Below are 14,776 nucleotides of genomic sequence, written 5' to 3' on the forward strand. Positions count from 1 at the left end.
AGCCACAGGCGTAGCCCAGAGAGAGTTGTCTTTGATGTTGCCCTCTTGGGCCTGCATTTCTGGGTCTGCACCCTTCCATTTACTTAGTTCCATCTCTTTTGCAGCACAATTACAGCTTTGGGGGAAAGAACATAGCTTCAACTAGGAGCCAGGTGTTTCTCAAGTTAGGTTCCCTCAGGGGTCAAGGTGCAGCTAGAAGGTGATTCCCAAAACTCTCCCAGCACTAACACATTCTGAGATGCCTTGGTGCAGTGGCAGCGCCCAGGCACATGTACTCATCGTGGATGACTTGTTTTTGGCCTCTAACCACCTCATAGCCCTGGCTTCAGAGGGTGACTCCTGAGGTCCATAAATCCCCTCCCCCCTAGAATGAAGTAACAAGGAAGAGCTTGCTTCTCGTGAGGGCAAGTGCTCCTTTCCCATTTGGTTTGAAAGTAGAATAGCAAGGAGAGGAGAGGTGAGGCACACATGAGTCACTGTGCCCCTCTGCAGGTCTCCCAGGAGCCCTTTCATTCTACTGACTCACCCTTCCTTCCCCCCAAAGAGCTGTCATCCTGAGCGGCAGCTTTTACCACCTTACAAGTCAGACCTGTTATTAAAGATGCTGACTGGCATTGAAAGCAGGCTGTGTCTCACCCCCTGGTCTTCATTCTGGGCTCTCATGGTGGCCATGTGAATATATACCTAACACACCTCCAGCCACAGGGAGCATGCCTGCCCAAGGGCCCCAACACTGTGCTCTGAGCCCTGTGTCTGCACTGAGGCACGCTTCCTATAGGCCACTCCTAGGAATGGTCGAGCATGGCAGGCATACTAAGGCAGGTGCACTCCTGGGAGACTTGGAGCCTCTCTGATGGTTGACTTAGGTGCAAGGACTCCCCATTGGCTTTGCTGAAGCTCAGCTTGGCAGTTTAAGAGGTTTACTCCCAACCTTCTTCACTCAGGCTAATAGGCTGAAGGAAGTGGGCATGCTGGGAGGGCTATATTATAAAAGGCCAAAAGACCCACCATGTCCCATGAAAGCGCCCAGGATACACCATCCACACAGCCATCAAAATGCTCTGGTGAGAAGGGCACCATTACTAGAGTTCTTTAGGCCGGGGGTGATAGGAGCACTGTGGCAAACTGAGTTCGTTAGCATCTGTGAGCATGACAGAGGCCCACAGGTGGTGCTTCAATACCAGAAGCCTGCTGTCTTTAATTACCCCACCTGCCAAAAGACAGGGCTTGAGGAGCAGTCGATGGGCCGGCCTTACTAGTGGGGGGTTGTGGAAATGGTCTATGGAGCATTGTGTCTATTTTGCACCTAGGGGAAAGATAGGCAGACAGTCAACAGGAATGCTGCCCATCTATAATAGGGGTTAACGAACTTCGTAGGTAACAGGCCAGACTGTAAATATTTCAGGCTTTGCCAGTCATATGCTCTCTGTTCCAGCTGCTCGACTCAGCTGCTGTGGCACAGAAACAAATGAGTTTAGCAATGTTTCAATAAACCTTTATTTACAGAAACAAGGGGTTGACTGGATTTGGTTTATGGGCCATCATTTGCTGATCGTTGGTCTATTCAAGAAATGAAGCAAAATCAGAGGAGCGAGGGTCTGAGAGCGGTCATTTCATTAAAAAGCCATGATTCCTTGCTCAGTTCCTAGACTTGAGTCGATTTTTAGATCTTCATATCTCTTTGAAGAGGTGATGGAGGAAGAACCCTGCAACACTATGGCAAATACATGCCAGGACGATTCCCTCAGTCTCCTCAAGGGATCTCTGGCCATTTACTTGGTTTAATGTACACTGGGAAAATTGGAATAATCAGACATTTCTAGGTGTATTGGACAAAGGGTCTGAGTCGCACTTAAACCAAGAGAACCAAGGAAGCATCATAGGTCTCCTGTTAGAGTGGAGGCTTATGAGGCACCTGATGTGGGGACCAGGTAGAAATGGAGTCCTGGATAAAGTCCAGTTTACAATAGGCTCAGTGGGCCTGCAGACCTGTTTAATGGTCATGCTGCGTTTTCCCGCCACGCCCACCTCTTAACACCATGGGGATCTGCTGGCAGGGATGACTGTATTATGACTTGGACATGCCATGATACCCTTTCTTTTTCCAGCCCCACTCAGAGCTGGCAGCTTTCTGTGTCATATAGTTTACAGACCATAAAAATATCCTTGGGTTGGAATGTGTTGCCTCAGAACATAAAGAGGCCATCTAGGCACTGTCTTTCTTCTCTGTGACAGTGTTAGAAGTTGCAGCAATTTCCCCTTTACTGTAGAACACCTCCAACCACTGGACCTCTAGAAATGTCATTGAAATGGTCTGTTCTGGACTCTTCATAGGGTTTATCTCCCCTCCTCTGAAATGCATGCATCTCATCGGCCTCCAGCATACTTGCCCACTCTGGCTGGTCCTGCTAAATCAACTTGATGTCATCTCAGTGTCAGGGAGTGAGTTAATTTAATCATGATGCAAATGGTAAATGAATTTTGTTGTGTGGTTCTCCTGCCCACAGAGCTTCAGCCAGCACTTCTATTCTGCCTGATTCAAAGATAGGGAATCCCATATAGCAGAGAGTCCACCCACAAGAGTGAAGGTGTGGGAGTCGAATACCCAGAGGTAAATTGCTTTGTAGATTATTGGAACGGAAAAGTCATTTCACTAAAGCCCTAGCTCAGAGAGGATATGAAAGGATGGAACGCCATCTTTCAGGACATGGTGCATTTATTAAGTCGGTGATATATGGTGCTATGTCCCCAATAGGAAGGAATAAGAACATGGAAACCAAGAGGTAGCAGAGGAGTGGTCCCACTTACCATCCTTCCCAATGACCTACTGGGACATTTTATATTTTCTTTCCCTGCCACTCTGGGCTCTGCATGGTTGGAGGTCCTGATCCCCAAAGAGAACACACTCTTGCCAGGGACATAATAAAAGGTCCCATTGAACTATAGGTTGTGGTTGCTGACAGGGCATGTGCACTTTTGTGTCCAGGAACCAACTGGCACAAGTGGAGTTGCTGTGTTAGCAGGAGTAGTTGGTCATTAGCTAGCAGGAGAGGGAAGTGGCATCTGCATAGTGGGGCAGGCAGGAATGTGATTCACCAAATACCTCCTGTACTCCCTGGTCTCATTGTATCTGTGAATAGACACATGCAGTGACCCCAGCCAGAGAAGAGCATGATTATGAAGAATTCAGACCCCTTCAGAGTAAAGGTTTGGGCTATACCACCCACCAGGTAAGCCACAAGACCCACCAAGGTGATAGCTAAGGGTCAGGGAATTTAGAATGGATAGTGAAAGAGAGAGAAGGTAAATACTAATTGTGACCTTGGGGCAAACAGCTGTGATCTCAGGGAACTGTAGGTCATCCAATAAATTTCTCATTCTGAGTTGCTTCTCAGGAAGGAAGGCCCAAGAGGACCATGGAGTAGCTACTCTGTGAACCCGTGTGGAGAAATACATATATGTGGTTCAGAGGGTGGGCCAGTACTAATTGTCCACAGGGCCAAGCTCTGAAATCCATTGCCACATTTGTGCTGGGGCATGCTTCTCATGGGCTACTTGTAGCCAATGGCTAGGAGTCGTTTCTGCAGCAGGAGTACTAAGGCAGGCCTATTCCTGAGAGCACAGCTGGCCACATAATTTATGAGATCTAGGATGAAATGAAAAGGCAGGGCCGCTTATTCAAATATTATTGTTCTTATTTTTTGACACTGTGTTGCACTCTGTCACCCTGGGTAGAGTGCCATGGCATCATCACAGCTTACAGCAACCTCAAACTAGTGGGCTGAAGTGATCTTCCTGGATCAGCCTCCTGAGTAGCTGGGACTATAGGTGCCTACTACCATACTCAGTTAGTTTTTTTAGTTTTAGTAGAGACAGGGTCTCCCTCTTGCTCAGGCTGATCTTAAACTCCTGACCTCAAGTGATCTTCCCATCTTGGCCTCCAGGGGATTGGATTACAGGCATGAGCCATTATACTCAGCCTCAAATATCAAGAATTTTAGCTCTTTGGGGACAGTGCTTGCGGCTCAAAGGAGCAGGGCACCGGCCCCATATGCCAGAGGTGGTGGGTTCAAACCGAGCCCCAGACAAAAAAACTGCAAAAAAAAGAAAAAAAAAATTTCAACTCTTCGAACTTAGTGACATTTCCTGGGTTTTGCATGTGTTTTTTATAAGATGAGTTGGTCCTATGAGTAAGATGCCAAGTGTCTGATTGGACACAGATTTGATGATGCTATTGTCCAGTCTGATATGAAGCATTGGCCCTTCGTGGTGGAGAAGGATGCAGGCCCGAGGTCCAAGTAGAATACAAGGGAGAATTGAAAAGTTTCTATCTAGAGGAGGTGCCCTACATGGTTCTGACAAATATGAAGATCATCACACAGGCCTATTTCAGAAAGACTGTTAACAGAGCTGTGGTCACAGTGCCAGCTTACTTTAATGAATCTCAGTGTCAGCCTACCAAAGATGCTGGAACCGCTGCTAGTCTCAATATTCTTCTTTACAAATGAGCCAACTGTTGCTGCTATTGCTTATGGCTTAGACAAAAAGGTTGAAGGTGAAAGAAGTATGCTGATCTTTGACCATGGAGGTGGCATTTTCAATGTGTCAGTCCTCCCTACTAAAGGTGGAATCTTTGGGGTCAAATCTGCAGCTGGGGATATCTACTTAGATGGAAAAGACTTTGTCAACCATTTTATTACTGAGTTCAAACACAAGCATAAGGAGGACATTGGTGAGAACAAGAGAGCTGTCTGACGTGTCTGTATGGCTTGTAACCTTGCAGCACCCAGGCCAGTATTGAGATTGATTCCCTTTGGAATCAATCAGTCCTTCCCTTTGGAAGGAATCAATTTCTATGCCTTCATTACTCATGCCAATTTGAAGAATTGAATGCTGATCTGTTCTGTGGTACCCTGTTCCCTGTAGAGAAAGACCTTCAAGGTGCCAACCTAGACACAAAGAAAAAAAAAGGTGCCAACCTAGACAAGTCACAGATTCATGACATTGTCCTGGTTGGTTTTTCTGTCCATATCCTCAAGATTAAAAATCTTCTATAAGACTTCTTCAGTGAAAAAAAGACTGCTTAAGATCATTGACCTTGACAGGGCTGCCGCTTATGGTGTAGCTTTCTAGGCAGCCGTCCTTTCTGGAGACAAATCTGAGAATGTTCAAGATTTGCTATTCTTGGACGTCGCTCCTCTTTCCTTTGGCGTTGAAACTTCTGGTGGAGTTATGACTGTATTCAGTAAGCCCAATACCTCCATTCCTACCAAGCAGATGCAGACCTTTACTACCTATACTGACAAACAGTCTGGTGTTGTCATTTAGGTTTATGAAGGTGAATGTGCCATGATCAAGGATAATAACTTGCTTGACAAGTTTGAACTCACAGGCTTACCTCCCCTCACCCCTCTACCCCCGGGGTATTCCTCAGATTGAAGTCGTTTTTGATATTAATGCCAATGGCATTCTCAACATCTCTGCTGTGGATAAGAGTACAGGAAAAGAAAATAAGATTACCATCACTAGCGTCAAAGGTGTTTGAACAAGGAAGACATTGAACGTATGGTCCAAGAAGCTGAGAAGTACAAGGCTGAAGCAGAGGGACAAGGTGGCGTTAAAGAACTCACTTGAATCCTATGTATTCTACAAGAAAGCAACTGTTGAAGATGAGAAACTTCAAGGCAAGATCAACACTGAGGACAAACAGAAGAGTCTTGACAAGTGTGATGAAATTAACAAGTGTTGATAAGAACCAGACTGCAGAGAAGGAAGAATTTAAACATTAGCAGAAGGAGCTGGAGAAAGAGCTGAGTCAGACTTGCATCCTGATCTCATGGCCAGCCATTCCTCCCTTCTCATTTTCTCTCTCAAGTGTTTCCTAATAAAACTCTCACACATTTAATTCTGTCCTGATGTCTGCTTCTTAGATTACTAACACAGTACCTTGATCTTAGTATCCTGTCACATGTGTACCTAACAAATCCTTCAGTTGTGGCTTGAGTTTCTTCTTCCCAACAATAAAAACAATTTAGGCTTTCTATTTCCTGGGTCCTCCTGGTCCATAAAATGACCTGATTTCAAATGTGCAATGCAGGTCAACGGTGCTAAACTTTTGCATCTCATTTTTACCATAGCTTCCCCCCGACCCACACGGCTGAATGTGCTTTGGGCATGGGGTTGTAGTGGAATTTTCTGAGAGAAGAAGAGACATCTGGAAAAAAAGGCAAGAAATCATGGAGATGAAAAAGAACAGGAGTAAGAAGGAGGGAGAAAAGTAAAGGGTAGTTGAGAGTAAGCCTTAAATACCCTTGGTCAGGCCTCCCTGGATCTTGGTGTTGGGGGAGCCAGTGTCAATGTTACTGACTGGCAGAAGGAGACTGGTTTCCCTTTTTGGACTCCTGCAATTTCTTCAGGGTTGTGTTCATTGCCCATGTATAACAGCATTATCAAAATCAGACCCAAGCATCCTCCCTTCTTAATGCCTCATCTGGAACTGTGGGACTCTGCAGGCCTTCCAGGGAAGTGCTTCTTAGCCGGGACTCTGGGATGCAACTTCACAGCCACCAGAGAGACTGTGTTCTAGACTTACTTTTCCTTTGTTCAAAAAATGCATGAAGAAGAGGTAGATGAACTAATGGAAGAATTACTACTTTCTCCAGGGGACAGGAAGACCTTAGATCTCTGTACTCCCCTACCCACTCACGAGTTTCTCATTGACTACCAGCCTCCAGGTACTTCCCACACGTGAGTTATAAATTTACTGGATTTTTAACAGTCCTCTGAGGCAGCCTGTTTTAGCTTCTTTTTGGCACTTCTAGGAACTGTTCCATTGAGACTAACACAGTTTTATCTGGTAAAAGATGTGCTGAAGCCTGGCTCCAAGAAGATGAAAACGATGCAGTTCTCGTGGACTGAAATAGGTTTATATTTTCCTTGGAGAGACACAATTTATTACATTATGCATAGCTTTATTAAAGGAGTAATAAGTAACCAAAGCATAAAGGACCAAGGGAATAGAGACTGGGATTAAGGGACTCACTGCTAGGGCTAGGCAGGTTTGGGAAGAAAGAAGTATCTTATAGGAACTGGGACTGAAAAGCAACCAAACCTCGGTTCCAGAGGAGGCCTCCCACTCACAGCTCTGACTCTTGCGGTAGAAGGAACATCCATACATATTTATTTGCCTGAAGGAGTCTGAAGACAGATCGGGAGGGTCCTCCAGTTTTTGCTTCATCACCTGTGAATATCACTCCTGCTTTCAGATTCAACTCTTTTTATTGTGGTGACATACATATATAAAATGTACCATCTCAACCATTTTTAAGTGTACAATTCAGTGGTACTAAATACGTTCATAATGTGGTGCAGCAGGCAGCACCGTCCATCTCTGTAACTCTTTATCTTATGAAATCCACTCATCTGCTGATGGACACTTGGGTTGTGTTCATGTTTTACCTATTGTGACTAACACTGCTATAAACACTGGGTTCAAATATGTCTCTGGGACTCTGCTTTCACTTCTTCTGGGTATATACCAGAAGTGGAATTGCTACATCATATGGTAATTTTTTTTTTTTTTTTTTGAGACAGAATCCCCATCTGTCATTCTGGCTAGTGCCATGGCCTCAGTCTAGCTGACAGCAACCTCAAACTCAAGAGCTCAAGTAATCTTCCTGCCTCAGCTTCCAAAGTAGTTGGGATAACTGGCATCTACCACAGTACCCAGCTAATTTTTTCTATGTTTAGTAGAGGTGGGAATCTCACTCTTGCTCAGGCTGGTCTTGAACTCCTGAGCTCCAGTGATCCTCCTGCCTTGGCCTCTCAGAGTGCCGGGATTATAGGCTTGTGAGCCACACACCTGGCCAGTAATTTTATTTTTAATTTTTGGAGACACCGCCATAGTGTTTTCCACAGTGGTTGCACTCTTTTACGTCCCCACCAATTGTGCACAATGATTCCAGTTTCTCTACATCCCTGCCAACACTTGTTCGTTTCTTTACATTTTTGATAGAAGTCATCCTAATCGACAGGAAGTGGTGCTCATTATAGTTTTGATTTGAATTTCTCTAATGATAGTGATCTTGAGCATCTTTCATGTACTTAATTGGCTACTTGTACATTTTTGCCAGTACTTTGTCCACGTTAAGGTCTTTTTTTGTTTTTGTTAAGTTTGAGGAGTTCACTATATATTCTACAGGTTAACACTTGGGTTGCATCCTTGTCAGATAGATACAGGATTTGCAAGTATTTTCTCCCATTCTGTGAGTTGCTTTCTAGTCTGTCGATACGTTCTTTCAATGCACAATATGTTTTAAGTTTTCATAAAGTTCAATTTGTCTATTTTCTCTTTGCTTCCCTGCACATTTGGTGTCATATCCCAGAAATTATCCCCAAATCCAATGTGGTAAAGGTTTCTCTTTATATTTTCTTCTGTGCCTTTTATAGTTTTAGGTCTTATGTTTATTTTTTTGATCCATTTTGATTTAATGTTTACATAACTGGATTAAGGAAGGATCCAACTTCATTCTTTTGCATATCTCGTTTTCCTAGCCAACAGGTAAGTTTTTGTCCCTCAGCCCCCACCTCCTCTCCCCCTTCTTAGTTTCCCATACCCTTTATACCACTTTATGATCATGGGTACCTGTTGTTTACCTCTCGCATATTAATGAGAACATACACTGTTTGTTTTTATTTTTCTTTCTTTAGTCTTCCATTTTTGAGGATAGAAAAGTATAACTTTATTTTGTATTTTAGAAAAGGGGGAATAAAAGAGAAAATAATAGAGAAAGAGAGAGAAAGAAGAAGAAGGGAAAAAAAGAGCAGGGACCTGGTGTGGCATCCCAAAGAAAGAAAAAGGAAGAGTGCCCACCTGGTGTTTGTTTTTTCCATTACTGAGATATTTCACTTAGGATAATGTTTTCTAGTTCCATCCAACTTGCTGCAAATGACATTATGTCTTTCCTTCTTATGGCTGAGAGTACTCTATGGGATATCTGTATCTATATCCCCACAATTTCTCTATCCCCTCATCAATTGATGGGCCCTTAGGTTGATTGATTCCCTACTTTTGCAATTACAAATTGTGTTGTGATAAACATTCAGATACAGGTGTCTTTTCTATTTTTTTATTTTGTTTATCTCTGCTGTAATCTTTATTATTTCCTTTCTTCTGCTAGCTTGCATTAGTTTGTCGCTTTTTCCTTAAATTATAACTTGGGTTGTTGATTGGAGGTCTTTCCTGCTTTTTAATGTAAGTGTTTATAGCTATAAATTTCTTCCTTTATGCTGCTGGTTCTGTTGTTTTCTGTAAGCTTTGGTACATTGTGTTTTCATTTTAATTTCTCTCTTAAGTATTTTCTAATTTCCTTTTTGATTCATTGGGTGAATTTTCCAGTCCTATTTATGTTAGTAATTCCTAACTTCATTCTGTTGTGGTCAGTGGAGATAATTTGTTCGATATCTATATTTTTTAATCTACTAAGACTTAATTTGTGGCCAAAGATAGGGTTTGTCTGTCCTGGAAAATGCCCCACATGCACTTGAGAAGAATGTGTGTGTTGTAGTTGTTGGATGTTCTGACTGTGTTTGTAAGATCTAGCTGGTTTTTTATGTTAAGTCCTCTGTTTCTTTAGTTACCTTCTGACTGGTTGTTCCTTCCATTATTGACGGTAAATTATTATTGTAGGGCTGTCTATTTCTCTTCTCCATCCTGTTAGTATTTGCTTCACATATTTGGATGCTCTGTTATTAGGGATATGAATATTTATGATTATTATAGCTCTTTGCCAAACTGAATCTTTTATTAATGTGTAATATATATACAACATATAGTTAGATCATATATTTTTGATCTATCTTGACAAATTCTGTTTTTTAATTGCATAATCTATTCCTTTTGTACAACATTATATACTAATAAAAGATTCAATTCAGCAAAGAGCTATAATAATCCTTTTTAGTCTCTTATGAGCCTTTATGATTTAAAGTCTATTTTGTTTGACATTGCTGTAGCCACCCCCTGCTCTTTTTTGGTTACTATTTGCATGAAATATATTTTTATATCTTTTTAATTTCAATCTCTTTGTGCCTCTGGATCTTGTGAGTCTCTTGTAGACAACATATAGTTGAATCATATATTTTTAATCTATCCTGACAAATTCTTTTAGTTGGATAGTTTAATCTATTTACTTATATACGAATTTAAAGTAATTACTGATAAGGAGGGACTTACTTTTGTCTTTTACTATTTGATTTCTCTATGCCTCATAGCTTTTTTTGTCCCTTATTTCCTGTGTTACTTTATTCTTTGTATTCAGTTGATTTTTTGCAGTGAAATATTTAAGCTCTTTTCTTATTTCCTTTTGTACTTACTTTATAGCTATTTTCTTTGTGGTTACCATGGGGATTACACTTAACATCCTAAAATTATAACACTCTAATTTGAATTTATACAAGGTTAACTTAAATGGCATATAAAACTCCTGTAACAGCACTGTCTGCATCCTTTTTAGTTGTGTACATCACAAATTTATATCTCCATATATTGTGTGTCCCCACATATAAACTGATAATTCTTTTAAATGCATCAGTGTCTTAAATTATGTAGAAACAAAATGTGGAGTTACAAATCAAAGTTATAATAATACTCTCTATCTTAGTCCATTTAGTGTTACTGTAAAGGAAATACCTGAGGTTGATTAAGGTATAAAGAAAAGAGATCTATTTGGCTGGCAGTTCTTCAGGCTGTACAAGAATCATGGCACCAGCATCTGCTTTTGGTAAGGGCTTTAGTCTATTTCCACTCATGGAGGAATGAAGAGGAGCCAGTATGTGCAGAGATCACATAGCAAAGGAGGAAGCATGGGGAAGGGGAGGTGTCATGCTCTTTTTATCAACTAACTCTTGTGGGAACTAATAATAAGGTGTCAGCATCTGGCAAGGGCTTTCTTGCAGCATCATCAAATGATGCAAGAGAGAGCAGAAAGGGGGATTTTTTTTTTTTTTTTATAATGGTACCAATCCCATGAGGGCAGCCCTCATGGCCTAATCACATCCTGAAGGTCCCATCTTCTAGTACTGTCATGATGGCCATAAAATGTCAACATGAATTTTGAAGGAGACAAACATTTAAACCATAGCAATCACATAATAACTACATTTACTATAATATTAGCATCTACTGTTAACTGAGTACTTATTCTGTGATTGGTTTAGTATCAATCACTTTTTATATATTAACTCATTTCATTTTTGTAAGGATCATATGAGGTAAATACTTTTTAAAATACTCATTTGATCAATGTGGTTAACTAAGGCAAACTGGCATCTTCTCTTTGAGAATGGTGACTGCAACCACAAATTAACCTTTGGTCTTCAAGGTCTCACATGCTCTGAGGTATTTATGGCTCAAGAGGCATAGTGTTTCTTCTTCTAGCTCACCCTTGTGGTAGGAGTACAGATTTTACCTCTATTTTATAGATGAGGAAATTCTGGTCAAAAGAAATGCCCAAAGAGAATTTGAGACAAAATTTCTGAGAAAGAGTTGATTCTAGATCCAGTATTTTTCCTACATCCTAGGAGGAGTCTCTGGATGGAAAAGCTAAGCCTGCCTGAGCCATACCCTGCCCTAAAGCATGTGGATGCACATGTATTTAGCAGAACCTTTTGTGACTCTAGGACCAAGGATTTTCACTATGATACCGCCTTATTTTACATATGCAGAAAAAAACATCTAATAATAAGACCTTTTATTTATGGAGCCTATAGTAGACATTTTCCATGCCTCACCCCTTATGCCTGGCATTCAACCTCCCAAAATGCATGTTGACATTTTATTGCCATCGTGACAGTACTGAAACAGGACCTTTGGGAAGTGATTAGGCCATGAGGTCTCTATTGTCATGGGATTGGTAATATTAGAAAAAAAATTCCTCCCTTTCTTACTGTCTGTATTACGGGACACTATTGTAATGGTTCTTGTGGAAGTCAGAGGGGTCAAATACGCTCTTACCCTGCTGTGATAATTGTGATGCTGGCCTTTGATGTACAGTTGGTCAGCTGGACACTCACATTGGGGCTGAATATTCATTCTCTTTATATCTGTGCCACTCACTCTAGAATAATTGTGATGATGTAGGAGTATCTGGGGGCAGCCAGGCTGTTCCTGCTAAAAGATGATGTGGTGCTTTCTGCTTTTTGATTCTCTGGAGCTACCCTGATTCCTCCTCACTTCTCCTGTCATCATTACCCCATTATTCTGATGGTTCTGTGAACCACTGGGAGCATTTTAATATCCCTTTTCTACGTAAGGTATTCAGAGCTGGCTTCTTGCTTGAAACCAAGAATGCTGATTGAGATAGAAAGCACTGTAGTTTGTGAAGCACTTGCATATATCTTAGTGCTTCTTGTCTGAAAAACAACTTGATCTTCAATGACATATGTGAGGAGACTTGAGCTACCCTGTAGCCTGATAGCTATTTTAGTTATTATTTGATAAGCAGGTTGGCTGTAAGGAAAAAGGTACATTTAGGAGGTGTTGGGGGTACCTTTTCAAAACCAGATATAAAACATAATTGTCTGGTCTACCCACCCCCCCACCATTTATGAGACTGCCTGGTGGTCTGGGAGGATGAATACTTTGCTGGGCTTGGTTCCTAGTGCACAGCAGGACCTCATTCCAAGCTTTTGCACAAAGCTCACTGGAGCTCAGCAGAGGCTGTGTTACTGGGTTCCTATCCCAGTTGGGTGGTGTGTGTGTGTGTGCTGCGTCCCTAGCATATTCCCAACTCACTGACCTAGGGAAGCATTTGCTGTGGGAAGGGATGAGGGTGGGGCTTACTGACTGGGCAGTGAAGACAGTACTATTAAACCTGCGTGGCAACAGGATCAGCTTCTTTGCATTTCTCTTGTGTCTTCCCTTTCTTGTGCTATTAAGGATCTGTTTCCTTGTTCCGTTTTCTATCCCTGCCTATTCCTGCTCACATGCCTGTGAGTCTTCCCAGAGCCTTGTCACTGTGCTTCTCCATCTCGTGTGTGTCCTTGAATTGAGGTGTGTTCCTCTTAGTGCCACCCCCTCCTATCACTTCCTTGTCTCACACTTTAATGATGCTTCTCCTGGTTTCCCATCTCCCTACGTGCACTTTTGCTATCCTGAAAACTTCACATGGTAGGAATCAAATTTGAATTTTTTTTTTTTTTTTATAGAGACAGAGTCTCACTTTCTCACCCTAGATAGAGTGCTGTGGCATCACAGCTCACAGCAACCTCCAACTCCTGGGCTTAGGTGATTCTCTTGCCTCAGCCTACTGAGTAGCTGGGACTGCAGGCGCCCACCACAATGCCCGGCTATTTTTTTGTTGCGGTTTGGCCGGGCCCGGGTTTGAACCCGCCACCCTTGGTATATGGAGCCAGCGCCCTACTCACAGAGCCACAGGTACCACCCAAATTTGAATTTTTAACAGCATATGCCCCAGCAGCTGGCACAGAGCTTGCTTGACACGTACTGGGCAAAGACTCAGTGAATATCCCTCAGACAAAAAATGACTACTTGGGTGAGTGAGGAAACTCTCAGTGCCCTTCTTCTTATCTGATGGGCAAGTTATAATCTTTGCTGTCCTTTGAAGTTTTCTTTTGAAGTGGAAGGAGGGGTCTTGGGTGAGAGGCTAGAATGAATATACATATATATACACACACATACACACACAAAGCCCTCAGGATGGGGAATTTGCTCAGGACATGTTTCTTAACTCTCAAATCGGATTCCACAGGCACCAACTTCAAACCACCCAGCAAGTGGAATCTTTCCTGTGATTCCTTCTTGTCTGCACCTTTCCATCTAAACCTGGGCTTCGTAACTGGGATGGAGAGGGTGGTGGATCTGGGAGGTAGGGTGAGGAATTTTGGAAATATAGGAGGAATATAGGGGAGACATTTTTATTTGTCAAAATTTTGGCCTCAAGCTTCTGGGCTCAAGCAAACTAGAATATTTGTCAAAGTTTTGGCACACAATCTACTGGCATTTACAGAGCAGGAACCAGGGATGCCAGCCTGCTGTGCTAAGTGAACAGTTGACATGAAACAGAGACCTGCCTAATTTCTGGTGCCCCATTCCTGGCTATTCAAGTATGAAAAAACCATATTGTTTTTAAAATAAATTAGGTTTTAACTCAGATAATTATACATTTCAAGCATTTTAGCATAGTTTTAATATATCAAAATTTCCAGGAATGGATCTCTTGGAAAATATTGAGAAGATTATAGTTTATTATGTTCAGAGCTTCTTTACCAAAGTTACTCACTGTTTCAGAAAATCATGTCACTGAAGCAATGCTAGTGGGAGAATTGAGTTGCAATAATTCTACCATCTGCATTTGTAGTGAAGATTGCACTACGGTGTTTATGATGATTTTATCATAGGTGCAATCAACCCCTCTGAAGACAGTGTTGATTAAAACGATTAAAATACAACTACTCAAAATTCACAAAAGTATGAAAGAAATGTAGATAATTACACTTACAGAGGATTTTTTTTTTTTTTTGAAAGCTTGCAGCACTTGCACTTTGGAGGTTACTAAAGCTTAAAACCCAGTAAGACTTTTGGGCACCCTATATTTATTATAAAAAGGGGCCGCCGGATCTGACACGGTGGAGAACCTCCGACCTATACTTTGCATTCACCTGGAAAGCCGATTGAAAACGTCGGATCCTGAAAATGGTGTGAGGCACTGTACGGAGATCAGTGGCTGAAAGCCAGCTGACCTCCGCCTGCACGAAC

The sequence above is a fragment of the Otolemur garnettii genome, unplaced genomic scaffold, assembly GCF_000181295.1.
Source record: "Otolemur garnettii isolate 467f Iridium unplaced genomic scaffold, OtoGar3 scaffold00050, whole genome shotgun sequence".
Taxonomy (NCBI): domain Eukaryota; kingdom Metazoa; phylum Chordata; class Mammalia; order Primates; family Galagidae; genus Otolemur; species Otolemur garnettii.